Below are 13845 nucleotides of genomic sequence, written 5' to 3'. Positions count from 1 at the left end.
CAACTAGTCCATATGGGGAGGAGTGAAGAGGGTGACTGCAGACGCCGTTGTAGGCAAGTGGGTACTTTTATCTACATAATGTGGGAATGTGATCATATACAAAGGTATTGGCGAGCAATACATAAGGTGATGGAGAAGGTGCTTCATAAAACCATTCGTCCTGAGGCTAAACAATGTCTTCTTAACATGTGGGGTCCCACCGACTTAATGAGTATGGAGAGGCTCTGGGCCACACTGGGGGCAATGGTGGCCAAACGAGAAATAGCCCAGCAGTGGGGGGCGGCTGCTTCACCTACCCTGGCCTCGTGGGGGAAGAGTCGTGATTGATGTATGTTCAGGGAAAAGACTGTATATGTAGCGCGAGGATGCCCCAGAAAGTGGTCTGCGGTGTGGACTGGGTGGAACGACTACAGGGGAGGATTTTGTGTAGAGCCTGTACACTCCTCGGAGGAGGGATTGCTATCTCCTTGACGAAACTCAAAAGATAATTTGTCACCTTTTGCACTATGTAGTTTTCTTAGCTGCGGTCACCTTTGTGTTGTCTCAATATAACTGTCATTGCCGATTGTTTTTGTTTGCCTTTGTATAAACCAATAAAAAGATGTTTAACCCCTTCCCCGCTCATGACGGAACCACTCCGTCATGAGCCACGGGTGCCGTGTGCTCATGACGGAGTGGTTCCGTCATGCTGCGGCCGTTGGCTGCCGCTCCGCCCACGCGGCGCTAATTCCCCGCCTGTGCGGGCGATTAGCGCAGTGGGCGGATTCGTGACGGAACGACTCCGTCATGAGCACAGCTCAACCATGACTCATGACGGAGTGGCTCCGTCATGAGCACAGCGCCACCGCGCTGCCCCCAAACCCCCCCCAGAGCTGCGGCGGAATTCCTGCCGCAGCCAAGGGGTTAAAAAACAAAAAAATACATACGTAGAAGAAAATATGCCTATGCACACCAAACATAAACATACTATAAAGACATGAATAGAAACCTGAAACCTTGCTTATCAGGAAGAAAAACTTCATTTGTTAAGAAAATGCATGTTTATCTACACAAACAAGAGGACGTGTATTGCATAGACAACTTCGCTAGTTCACCCATACAAATCATATCAATTTATAAAGCTATAAGCGACATGCATCTGAACAGTCCAGTTCTGTTCTGCAAACACCAAGTGCTTCCCATTTTCAGCAGAATTTCAGGACTTTCAGCTTCAGAAAAATGGCATACAGACACCTCTACTATCCATGAAAGTACGTGGGGGCGTGAGCAAGCAGCTGAAGACTGCAGTCAAGTTTTGGTGAGGCTCCGTCCGCATCCTTAACGATTTCACTGTGCGCTGGTGGCCCCCATTGCACCCCACACACAATGGGAGAGAGCGACGACGAGTGAGGAGTGCTCCTGGGTGAGAGGAGAGTGCCTGGACACATCATCAGGGTAATACCCCTAGGCCTCTGAGCTCCTGTCCAACAATGTGATGAAGGCAGCCCCACCACATGACGTTGCTGCTCGTGTCCCACAGGAGGTGAGGCGGGCCACAGGTGTGGGAGGACATGGGAGCGACCACGGAGGCCGTCCCCAGGAAAGATCAGCAGCGGAGAAGCAACTCACTCCCTCCTCGGTGCTACAGGTCAAGGTTCCTGTGGAGGCAGCCCCACCCGACAAAGCGCTGCTCATGGCTCTGCGGGCAGAGGAGGGAGAAATAACCAGGAGAGGACTGCAGAGGTCTACCCTGGGCAACACCAGCCAGGAAAGCACCCTATTGGTGCAAGAGGAGGCACAGACACAACATTTGAACCTAGGAAGGCACCGCAGAGACACAAGAGGTTGGTGGCACCAGGTGGCGTAATACAGAACTATAGACCTCACAGGAGGCAAATGACAAAGAGTGTCGCATCCCGGGGAGTAGCAAGTAAATTGATGTAAATTGATACTTGTATAGCGCACTACTCACCCGCAAGGGTCTCAAGGCGCTTGTACGAATGCCGCTGTGGAACCCATCCTGGCTTTCCCTGTGAGGCGTCCACTCCTGGGCACCCCCAAGGTGGAGGCCAGGCATCCTTAGCGTTGTGGGGGCCGTTGTGGAGATTAAGCAAGCTATTGCCCAGAGTTGCAGAGTGGGACTCCATGATTGGAATGGCACCGAGGCGAGAATGATCAGGTCCGTGGAATTTTGAGCCCAAGACCCGCCGAGGCGGGGAATTGAACCCTGGTCCCGGGCTAGACCTCTGCATCAGGGTCTGCCGCTCTAATCATTGAGCCACACTTCTCCACAAGCAAGCAATCATTAACAGAGCATGGACCCTACCAGGGTGCAGTGAGGCCCGGCGCGACTCCATCATCAGTGCCCCACCAACCCTGGGACTCAGAGCGCAGGTCCCAGTACAACAATCTCCGATTGAAGGGCATCCCGGAAGGCCTTGAGGGAACGCCCTACAACACTATTTCACGCAATGGTTTAAATCTTGGGTGCTGACAAATGACCTCTCTTCTTGCTTCACTATCGATAGAGCACACAGGTCCTTCACCCCCACCCACCTCCGGGAGCTTCACCTTGACCGGTGAGTCTTCATCTCCTCAAATACTTAGAAATGGACTCCATCCTCCAAGCAGCCAGACACCACCAGTCAGTCCTGCTGGACTCCTACCGGATCATGATCTTTCCAGATTACATACTCCGAGTCCAGCAGCAATGGCATACGTTCCTGGAGTAGAAGACTAAACTTTGCACAATGCAGATCAAGTACAAGCTCCTCTACTAAGCCTGACTAAAAGCTATCCAACTAGGGAAGACACTTTTTTTTGCTCTGCAGAGGAGGCCTGGCGATGGGTGAAGGAGAGACCCCCATCGGCATCACTTGGAAGTACCCACCCCACCCAAGAACTGGATGACTGGACGACGGTCCTTCGCCCCCACCTCAAAGCCACAAACAGAAGGGTCTGACGACCTCATGTACCAGCCTGGCCAGGAACCGAAAGCAACTTTTCGCTCTCCAGTGTGGAGAGCTGGCATGGCCAGGCCCCAGCCTCGACAACTGTGGCCTACGCTCTGGATCAGTCCGACCTACAGCACGCAAAATTAGCCTGGTATTGTTTAAGGCACAGCTATGGGGCCAAGGAGGACCCAAGATCACAACGAGCAGCATGTTAACTTATAAGATGGAGTGAAGGACCGGTGGTAGGTCATCCCCTGGTGTTATTTCAATGTTAAGGAGTTTCGAGATAGGGCGACAGATAATTCTTTTTCAGAAGGGTGGAGGAGCTATTTCAGCCGATGCCTGTTGCCTCGCAAAGTTGGGTAGTTCTAGTTAACAGACCATCAGCACGATAAATGACAGGGAGTGACCGGGTCACAATGCAGGACTCGGGCCCAGACAGCGCTCACAAGTGGGTTTGTCTGTGAGAGAGGGAGTGTCACTCCCCCATGTGAGGGGGGAGCTGGGGGTCCCAGGCTGAAGGGAGGAGTTGGTACAAGCGATGCCATGTACAATCACGCAGACACAGGCAACAGATTCTTTAATACAACTATGGCAAAAGGGAAAGAGCCCTTTCCCTATGCCATAAGGGCAGAGAGGAAATTCTTATAAAGAGTACAACCTCCCATGTGTGCAACACTTGATCACGATAAGTACTCTTTCGGTGCGCAGGAGTACACCACGATTTACCCTATAATAAGCTTTATTGGGGGTCCGATGAGAAGTCCTAAGATGAAGAGACCCACTAAGGAGCGGGGAAGGAAATGATTCCTTTTGTTTTAATTACCCTCACACACCCTAGTGGTGTCATGCTTCAACATCGGGTCACCCTGACGCCTAAAAGTCAGGGTGGGCTCAACCATATTCCAGGGAGCTCTTTATGATAATATGACATGGGGGGATAAAGATAAAAAAACGCCAGTATCCCTTTAATCTTGGATTTACTAGGGTTGTTAAAAAATATAAAAGTAAGGGTCAAATTGGCGTCTTTATGGTCCTATGATCCTAATGCCAACATGTTTCAGTCCTGCTAGGGCCTGAATAGGTCCCGGACTTTCTTCAGGGCAATCAAACAAGAAACCCTTCCTGGAAGAGTGCAGAAGGAGATTCCCTATACTGCTTTATTTTAAGGGCAAATAGCTGCTCCTTGTTTTATTATAAAAAGATCATTAATCCTTTTCAATCCTTTTAACACTCCATCTGTAAAAACAAACAGAGAAAAGGAATTCATAGTGTAGCATTTCTTTGAATACATATCGCTGCTTCCCATGTGTGGTGTGATGACCAATACACCTCTGTTGTAAACAAGGCCAAAAAACATCTCACATTACTGCCTTGATATGTGATCACACCATACTTTAAATCTTACCACGCTCACAAAGGTGGCAAAAACTGGTGTTGTGGCGATCTGTTTATCGCATACTGTCAATATTCACATTCTTGTGCGTGCTAGATCTCTGTGAAACCACCCGTGTCATTCAGACTGAACAGCAGAATGCTGCTATCACTCAATGTGTTCAGTCACTCAGGTGATTCATTCACACAATCCTCCTTACCCAATCATGGGAGAGGAAACTCATCTCTGGGCGCCACACGGGTTAAAGGGCAGCCCTTTAGTCAAACACTACTTGTCGGTATCAGGTTCATGATGGCAAAGAAAGAAACAAACAAAGAACGTAGTTAGAACTTGATCATTAGAAATGCCCGTGTCCAAGTGGGCGTGCACGTACCTTTATTACAGTGGCCATCCCCGTAATTACTATCATCATCAAGTGTAACAGGTTCTGCCACATGATCAAATGAGGGAGGGGGGAGGGGGGGTGATCCAAGCCGACTGAAGTTCATGTCATGGAATGTCAATGGCCTCCTTAACCTCAAACATGAGGTAGTAACGCAGCACATTAGAAGACATTTTCCATAACTGATACGCCTCTTAGAAATGCACCTCCAAGAAACACTCCTCTAATAAGCTCACCTGGCGGGTAATATAGTCCCCTGCCAGTGTTTGCCCATTCGAGCTAAGCCTGGGAGTACAGGGGAGTGGCAATCCTGGCACAAAAAAACCTTCCAGCTAGCCAAGTTCTGGCTCGATCCCCAGGGAACCAAAGAGAGAACCCCAATATTTGCCCTTTGTGCATTATCGCGCACCCAACACTTCAACAATTAGTCCTAGACACACTGGGACCCCTCCTCCTTGAAACTGAAGAAGACATACATGTTGTGGGTGGCGATTTTAATGAGGTGATGGACAAATCAGCAGTCAGATCACACACAACCGTGGCCCGGGTCTCCACGGAATTCCGATGGGCACACTATGTACGGGCACTGGTCTCTTTGATGTCTTGAGGGCCAAACATTCCCCAGATAGGCAAAACCCCTTTTTTTCTGAGGCCCACAAGATTTTTTCCTCATTAGATCACATTGTTATTCCAATAGGGGAATGTCCTGCTCACCTCTCAGTGGAATACCTGCCGAGAGTCCTCTCCGACAATGCCCCGTCGTTGGATACACTGGGGACACAGTCCAGCGGGGAGAGGATCGGATGACGCCTCAGCAGCTGGAACCTTCAGGACTAGGAAGTGGTGAACAGACTGAAGACACCTTATTGCTTTAATAACAAAAATTCAGTGTCATCCTCTGTGATCTTCTGGGAGATACAAAAGACCGTGCAACGAGTTAGGGCCCAAAACACTGTAGCACGAGAAGAAAAAAAAACAGACAGCAGGCAAAATTAAGACGGCTGTAAATGGGGATCCTGGAGGCAGAGTGGGTAGGTGCTGTCACGGACAACACTTGCTCTCCTAGAAGCCTTGCAGAGGAAGTTACAATATGTTAACGCATAGAAGACAAAGCAGGTCGCCTCCTGGCCTGGCTTAGCAAACGAGAGGAGACGGTGCAGTGAGTGAGCGAACTCTAAGATGCTATTGGAGCCCCCATTACAACCAAAGAGGGAATAGCTGATGCCTTTGCCTGTTCTCGTCAAGGGTTTTATGAGGAACAGCATATTGCCACATAGGCGGATATCAAAGCCTTTCTGAGGGAGCTGCCACTTCCCCAACAGGATTTGAATGAGCGGGAATACCTTGACCAGGAGCACACCCTGCAAGAGATATCAGAGGCGATGAGCCTGATGCAATCCGGAAAGACCCCCAGCTTTGAGCTGATACCTGTGGAATTCTACAAACGTATCCACCTTAGGTCCCCCTTTATTGGTCATGTTCAATGGGGCGGTAGACTATGGGCAATTACCATCAGACCTATGGCACGCCACAATAATGGTGGTCCACAAACCAGAGAAGCCCGGCACAGCGTGCACTTCCTTTAGACCTATCTCACTACTTAATACAGAGGTGAAAATCCTGGCAAAGGTCCTGGTCCTTCGCATGGTGAAAGTAATTACCTCCTTGGTCGACAGGACCAGGCAGGCTTTACAGTCTACAGAGTGACACAGCAAAATATGCGTTGCCTACATGACTGCCGCTCACCAAGGCCCTAGGGGAAGTCCAATACTTGACTAAGGAGTCCACAGAGGAGGTAATCAAATTGGTGACTAAGGTTGATGAGTGGGTCACAATGCACTAGCTCCACTCCCTGGTATTACACTGATCTGATGAATGCAAAGAGCTGTTGTAAGAAATTAGAACAACTCTGGTGAAGATTGTATGTGTAAGATGGAACTGCATATACATCCGAACTGAAAATGTATAAATAAAAAAATAAAAAAAAACAGTGTAGGCTGACAATAAAAGATAGATTACTCAAACAACATTTTAGAAGTTGAAAATTCGGACCGTGAAGTTTTCAGGGTAGTAAAACACTTCTGTTTTCCCTCTCTCTCTAAAGCGGAGATTGGTGCTTCTACAGAGCTTTGTGAATCCTTCTCAGAGTTCTTTAATGAAAAGTTAAGTAGTATTAGCAACAATTTTAATAGCATGAATACTGGGTTTGAGGTACCTATAAATTCTCAGGCCACTTTACATTCAACATTATCATGTTTTGACCTACTAGAGGTCAATTCAGTAAAAGATTTGGGACACTTGTCACATCACGTACTATCATCTGCTGGTGGACACATTGGCTCCAGTGATCACAGATTTGTGTAATCTACCAGCTCAGCAGTCTGCCCTCAATGGTGGAAGAATGCTCAAATTCTTTTGATTTTGATGAAATCTTCGACAGATCATTAGATTTCACAAATTATAGGCCTATCAAGATTGCTTTTGTTGTTGAAATACTAGGAAAAAGAGATCAACAGGCAACCGAAATCTCATCTGGAGGTTAATAAGGGGCCTGATAAAATGCAAGTGAGTTTTAGACTACTTTACTGCATCGAGAGCAACTTAGTATCGGTTCTGGGTAACATTAAGATGTTTTTGGACGGAGGAAGTAGTGTAACGCTGATCTTATTCGATCTTAGCGCTGAGTTTGATACAGCCTCTCAGTATATTTTGATTCAGAGACTACAGATGTCAGGAATGTAAGGTAAAATCTTAGAATGGTTCTCCTCTTTCTTATCTTTTAATACTCAAATGGTCAGAATGTCGACTTTCACCTGTAATGACAGATCTTTAGTGTGTGGCATGCGCCAGTACTCTACATTAAGCCCTACCTTGTTCAACATTTATGTTTCCCTTTCCCCACACTATTACAAAGGTTTGGGCTTTCGCTCATGTCTTATGATGATGACACCCAAGTTATTGTTTCAATAGTTGAATTTAGAGCAGCTTCAAACTTGTATGATGGCAGGTCTTCACTGAAGAAATGGATGCGTGCCAATGTATTAAAGTTGAATGGGGATAAGACAGAGGTGTTATACTTCGGCCAACTGATAATTACCCGCTCTCTGAATTGGTGGCCTCCTGAATTAGGGGACCCTCCTACATCCGTTCCAGAATCCAAAAACCTTGGTGTGCTAATCAACAACAGCCTCAGCATTGATAAGCAAATGAACAAGCTTTCACCTTACTGTTTTATATATTTATAGATGATGTATAAAATACTACCAATGCGACCTAAACAAAACTCACAGAAAGGTAGTCCAAGCTATTGTTTCATAGCAGTTGGACAACTGCAATTCATTAAATTCAGGGCCACCGACAAATACTATAGCGTAACTGCAGCGTGTTAAACATTGGGCTGTTAGAAGACTGTGTGGTGCAAAACGCTATGAGCTCACCACCCCAGTACTGGAAACTTGGCACTGGTTACCTTAATAAAAGAATACTGTTTAAAGTTGCATGCATGCTGCACCGGCCACCACCTCTGCATGGGACAACACCTGGTGGACCCTCACCCTCAAAAACCCACACATCCCAAAGGACCACGCACGCAACCCCGGCATCATTCGCGACTCTTCACTCACCATGATCCACCAGATCAACGCTGTATCCTACACTTGCTTCAACACCCTCCGCACACTTCGCAAGACTTTCAAATGGATTCCCCCCCGCACGATGCCAGGAAGACCGTCACCCACGCACTCATCACCAGCAGACTGGACTACGGAAACGCTCTCTATGCCGGAATCAACAAAAAACTCCTCCGCTAACTCCAGACCGTCCAGAATGCAGCAGCCAGACTTATCCTCGACATCCCACGACATGACCATATCACCCAACACCTCCACTGGCTCCCCATCGAACGAAGAATAACCTTCAAACTGCTCACACACGCCTACAAAGCCCTCCATGACACTGGACCCTAATACATCAACAAACGAATCTCCTTCCACGCCCCCAAAGACAAAAGGTTGAATTTCTTGATGCACAAACAACACATGGTGAAAAATGTAAGGCATTGACCCACAACATTTGTACGCTTGCAGAAAGGTTGGACGGCTCTTCTTTTAAACATTTATTAGCCATTATCACTGCAAAATTACTTCCAACTGTGGCGTATGCGCGCGCAGTCATGCACGAAAGGATGCCTCAACTCTTGCCAAACTACAAATACCCACCTACAAGAAAGCTTCTAGACTTCCTCTGAGCATTTCTCCAGCAGAAGTACGACTGGAATTTGGCCTAATGCAATTAAATATAGCAAAAAGAGGTCTTACTATTAAAACATGGCACAAAACACTGATGAACCAAAACAATACATTAGTCAGTGCATTATGGCAGTCTCTGGAGGATGATACGCACTCAATCTACAGAAAATCTTGCGGTCGTCACTGCAAGAAACTAACACCGTTGAATCTACCACTCTTTACATTTTGTCGCGCAAACAAAGTAACTAAACTACACTCCTTAATTGAAGAGAAGTACAAACTCACTTTGCGGACACATGCCTGGATGGTAGTACAATCCTATAACAGTTTAAAACCACCAGAATATCTTAATATGACATTCAGCACATTTAAAAAGAAAGTTAGTGGCACTTCGACAAGTAACATTGCCATCCTTAGCTGACCAACTGGCATGGAGATACAAAGACCTAAAATCATGCAGACTATGCGGCTCTCAAAAGAAAGATGTTATACATTTGGTATGCATATGCCCAGCCTTAAAGGAACCCCGTACATTAGTACTGAAATCTATATTTAATGAACGGAAGGTCCAAACATATCAGATGGCTATAATCAGGAGCCTCGATCCTACAGACCACAAGATTAATTGTAAACTGTTGAAATTCTTGACACTGCATGGGAAACTAATTAACTCTTCCTGACTGTCATTAATACAGCACAAATAGTGTCTACCTGGAATATCTATGATATGGAGCCCTGATGAAGTCGTGATTACGACGAAACATGCGTTGGCTACAGATATTCTAAAGGCTATTTTGAAGATTACAATAAACAACTTGTTAAGATGAACATTGAAGAAACTAAGCTTGACGGCTACATTATTGCTATACAACTGTGATACATAATTTCCTTACGTGTGCCGGATGACAACAGATAGATAGAAGTACATAGAACCTCAGATTGAGACTCTAACCAGGCCTGGGTGTAGGTTGCCGAGTTTTGCTATGCAGAACTCCGTGAAGTTACAAAAAAACTCTGCGAAGTTCCACGAGTGGCAGAGTACAGTGCGAACTGCAGTTTGTGCTGGTATTCCTGCCGCTCGGGTAGAAATTCTACCCGAGCGGCAGCTCGCGAACTTACCGATCGCGGAAAAAACTCAGCTGCACATCGCAAAGCGGAGTTTACTGCACTCCGCGAGCTCAGTGGAGTGCGGAAAACTCCACAAATTCCGCAAACGGAGTGAAGTTTACCGCCCAGGTCTAACTCTACCCTATGAATGTCGGGCGAACATTCATCCATCGTGTGCAGAGTACCAACTTATTTGCTATAATACCATATAGTAACTCCCAATTGTGCACTATAACCCTTCTTTCACGACCACCCCCTTTTTACTTGCTCAAATCGGGTTCCTAGGTTTTGTTAGCTACAAAAAATGTAATTTTCAAAAATGGAAAGACTTTTAGTGCTGACACTTCAGAAACAGCTTTACACAAATAGCAGAAAACTTAAATTATCTCGGCATCCGAAGGTCAAGCTTCTTCCATATTCAGGACACCCCAGGCAGAATGACACTGCCATAAACATACATCTTACGAACACTATCAGAAGTTGTGGGGCATCCAGGATGTTTTAGCAGCACATAATATTAGGCAACGAGTCATTTTAATACTTCTTGTGATCTCAGAACTGATACCCAAGATGCAACACCATGCAGCAATCAAGTGAGAACTAAGCGCAGACTCTTATAAAATGCATGCAAATTGCACTGCATCTATTTTAATTAAGGTTGATAACAGAATACTTAACATTTATATTACATTTTTTAGACAGATGTCAGACTGCATTTTATATTAGGCAGCCGCAACTGACAAAGGGATCTATTAATTAAAAAGTGTGATTAGCTAAGTTTTATGTTTTATGATATTAATGTACATTCTAATATTATGAAGCGTTTTATTAACCTATAACAATAAACATCGATTGATTGATTGAACCATCAATATGGTATCTGTTTAATTTCAGAACTTCTGTTTCATTTATAATCCTGACATAGTCGTGGGGGATACACCTTCACAATGAAAAAGAAAGACAAAACGGCTTGAAGTGTGACAACCGGAAACTGAAATCATGGTCTTTACATTAAGAGATGGACTGATGATATAATTATAGTGGACTTATTAATTGTGTGTGCTCAATGACGCTTTTCATTATTTTAACAATGGGTGACTGGCATAGGATTTCGAGGTCTTGAATATGCTGTTGGATGGTAAAATCAGGAAGTTGTCTTAACATGTCTGATAAAGTGACAGATACATAATTTTGTAAAATTCCTGCCCAGTAGCCTGGCAAGTACCCATGTTGGAGTTATCGGTAAAATATACCAGGTTAGGTAAACCTTGAAAACCTTTATGAAATAATTGAACATGAACCGCAATTAGTATTTATGGAACTCAGATTGAACCGATTTCCAGTTGTGGTTGTTGTACACTATTTTGAGGGATGAACAATGCAAGACTGGTGTTGCTGATTATGCACAAATGAGTTTGAATCATTGGCAATCATTATATTCAAGCACCCTAAGATACAGAGCCTCGGGTTACATCGGTTTAATATAGATAGTAACATAGTTTAGTACTTAAAACTAAAACAATCACTTTTTTTAAAACAAACTCTATTGCCTTTTACAAATCTCTCAAACATTTCTCTGACATCTTTGCAGTCAAATATTCAACCGCCTCATTCTCGTTGTACCTAGTTACTTGCATCACATATACATGGCAGTACTGGTCCTGAGTCTGTTCTGCCCACCCATTATACAGTTAAGTTCTGCTATGCAATTTCTAGGTTCCCCCCGTCCCCCTCACTCCTCGGCAACTAAAACCCAATCAAAACTAAAACAATCACGATTTTTAACAATCGATTGCAATTAAAAATCTGACGGTAATCTCACACACATCAAAAGGCCCAGATATGTTTTTTTCCCAATAATTTCATCACATTTATGTTGATTTTATTAACAACTTTATAATTACCGCTGAAATCTCATCATTACAGGCCTGATTCACTCTAAACCCTAGGAAAAATTCCACTTAAGCAGATAAAACTCTCTTAATTTTGTCATAATTTTGCAAGCCAGAAACCAGAGTTGAAAGTACAGATAATTGCTAAATTGCTGGTATCACCAGGTTCATAAATGTGTCTAATGTGTTCACTTTTCCACAAAAAGGGTATAAAACGCTAGTGATCCTTATCCAATATAATGGAATAGCAGAGGCAAACTTCCTCGACCAAGCTGGTCTAGATCACAAGACAACTTTAGTGTAAGTGTGTACCCGCTAATGTTGAGAAGTATCAAACTTCCTCTCAATAATGCAAAGCTCACTCAATGTATGCGAAAATACTGAGCCTAGCTATAATGAAGATGTATACTAACTAAGGTCCAAGGCTGCCTTTGAACGGTCTTAGTGGAGAAAGATTTCTGATGCCATGCCTCACCTGTAGTCAGTCACTCAAGTGTGCTTTTTTAAACGCATAAAATAATCTCAACTCCTTAAGAATTGCAGCATTATGCCCACGATGCACAGCTTTGTATACATGTTTGTATCCCATCTATTACGTACGATGTATAATAGAGTAATCAATGATTATAAAGAGCATACGACTCCACAGAGTGCACACATTTGCACGGTTCAACTGCATTTTTTTTTGTTTAAAGCGTCATATAGTCAGACTCTCTAAAGTTACGTATTTGCAGACAACGCAATGTCTGTTGCTTTTTCGCTAACGATATAAAACTGCATGTCATTAACTCTATAAGCTACTATATCCCAATTCACACAAACATCTCTGGGGCGGATTCTGCGTAACCTCCCCTATCATAAAATAAGATCTGCTTGTTACATCAATAAGTAAACCCGAAGAGTTACGTTATGACGTTTCTCCTCTATTTGTTCATTTCTTTAGTGGATGCATTTGTAAATATTACGCATATGTACCGACAGCCCGGAGGCTGCCAATGACTCCATCCCACATTACCCCTATCCTCCCACCCAACTGCCTCACGCTGTTGTCCAGCTTTATCTGGCGGTGCTGCACCGGCATCAATACCTGGGGATATTTTAGTATTCGTTAAGACTTGATATGGTTTGGTTGGGAGTCGGTTCAGTCTAGAAGCTCCATGGTCGCAGATCTATCTAATGGAAGTCAATGCTTCTCCACCAACAACCAATGCTTAGCTTCATGTGCCCACTGATCCCTTTACTAAAGTGACTTCACAAATATTAGCACACTTACCACCAAAATTCTTCAGTTTCAACAGCACGTCTTCTCGAACGACCTAATGATAAGCCTCAATGCAGCGATAAGGAGAAGCTCGTAGACCCAAGCTGAAACCAACTGAAAAATAGGTGTACGGCGACCAATTCCCAGCACCAATCGAGCCTTAGTTCCTGGGGCTGGGGGGACTAGTCCTGCTGTATATGTTGCGACCGGCTGTATCTCTCTCCCTGTATGTGTTGCGACCGGCTATATCTCCCTCCCTGTAAAAGTTCCGACCGGTTGTATCTCCCCGTTCCACTGCTCCACAAGCTGGTATGTTGATTGCCAGCCAGCCTCCCAGGCATTTCCGGTTTGAATCGAAAGCCGAAGGCACACATGCAATGCAACCCAAACACGATGGATCGCCGAGCTATCGAACGTCTATTGCTGCAGAACTAACGTATCGTGAAGCTGGCGTGATAAGGTAAGTTACAGAATGTATATGCTGTGCGTGACGTACTGCAGGACAAACAGCTTTTATCACCCATCGCATCCCATATTCTCACGATGGTGGTGAGAACCTTTTTAGGAAAGCGTAGCTCGTTGGTCAAAGCAAGTACAACAAGATCGAGGTAGTATCGAGAGAAATAG

General features: G+C 45.0%; 1 long non-coding RNA gene across 1 annotated transcript in view; it reads right to left on the bottom strand.

Moving 5' to 3' along the window:
- Nucleotides 1-13542, bottom strand: part of LOC146870378 (uncharacterized) — a 936295-nt gene extending 922753 nt beyond the window's left edge. Inside the window, exon 1 of the long non-coding RNA XR_014959381.1 lies at nt 13231-13542. This is a non-coding gene — a long non-coding RNA (uncharacterized LOC146870378). The remainder of the gene's footprint in view (nt 1-13230) is intronic.
- Between the last annotated feature and the right edge of the window lie 303 nt (nt 13543-13845).

This window comes from Triturus cristatus, chromosome 1_1 (genome assembly GCF_964204655.1).
Source record: "Triturus cristatus chromosome 1_1, aTriCri1.1, whole genome shotgun sequence".
NCBI classification, from domain to species: Eukaryota; Metazoa; Chordata; class Amphibia; order Caudata; family Salamandridae; genus Triturus; species Triturus cristatus.
The sequence above is the reverse complement of the archived record's forward strand: the minus strand, read 5'-3'. Positions and strand labels throughout refer to the sequence as shown.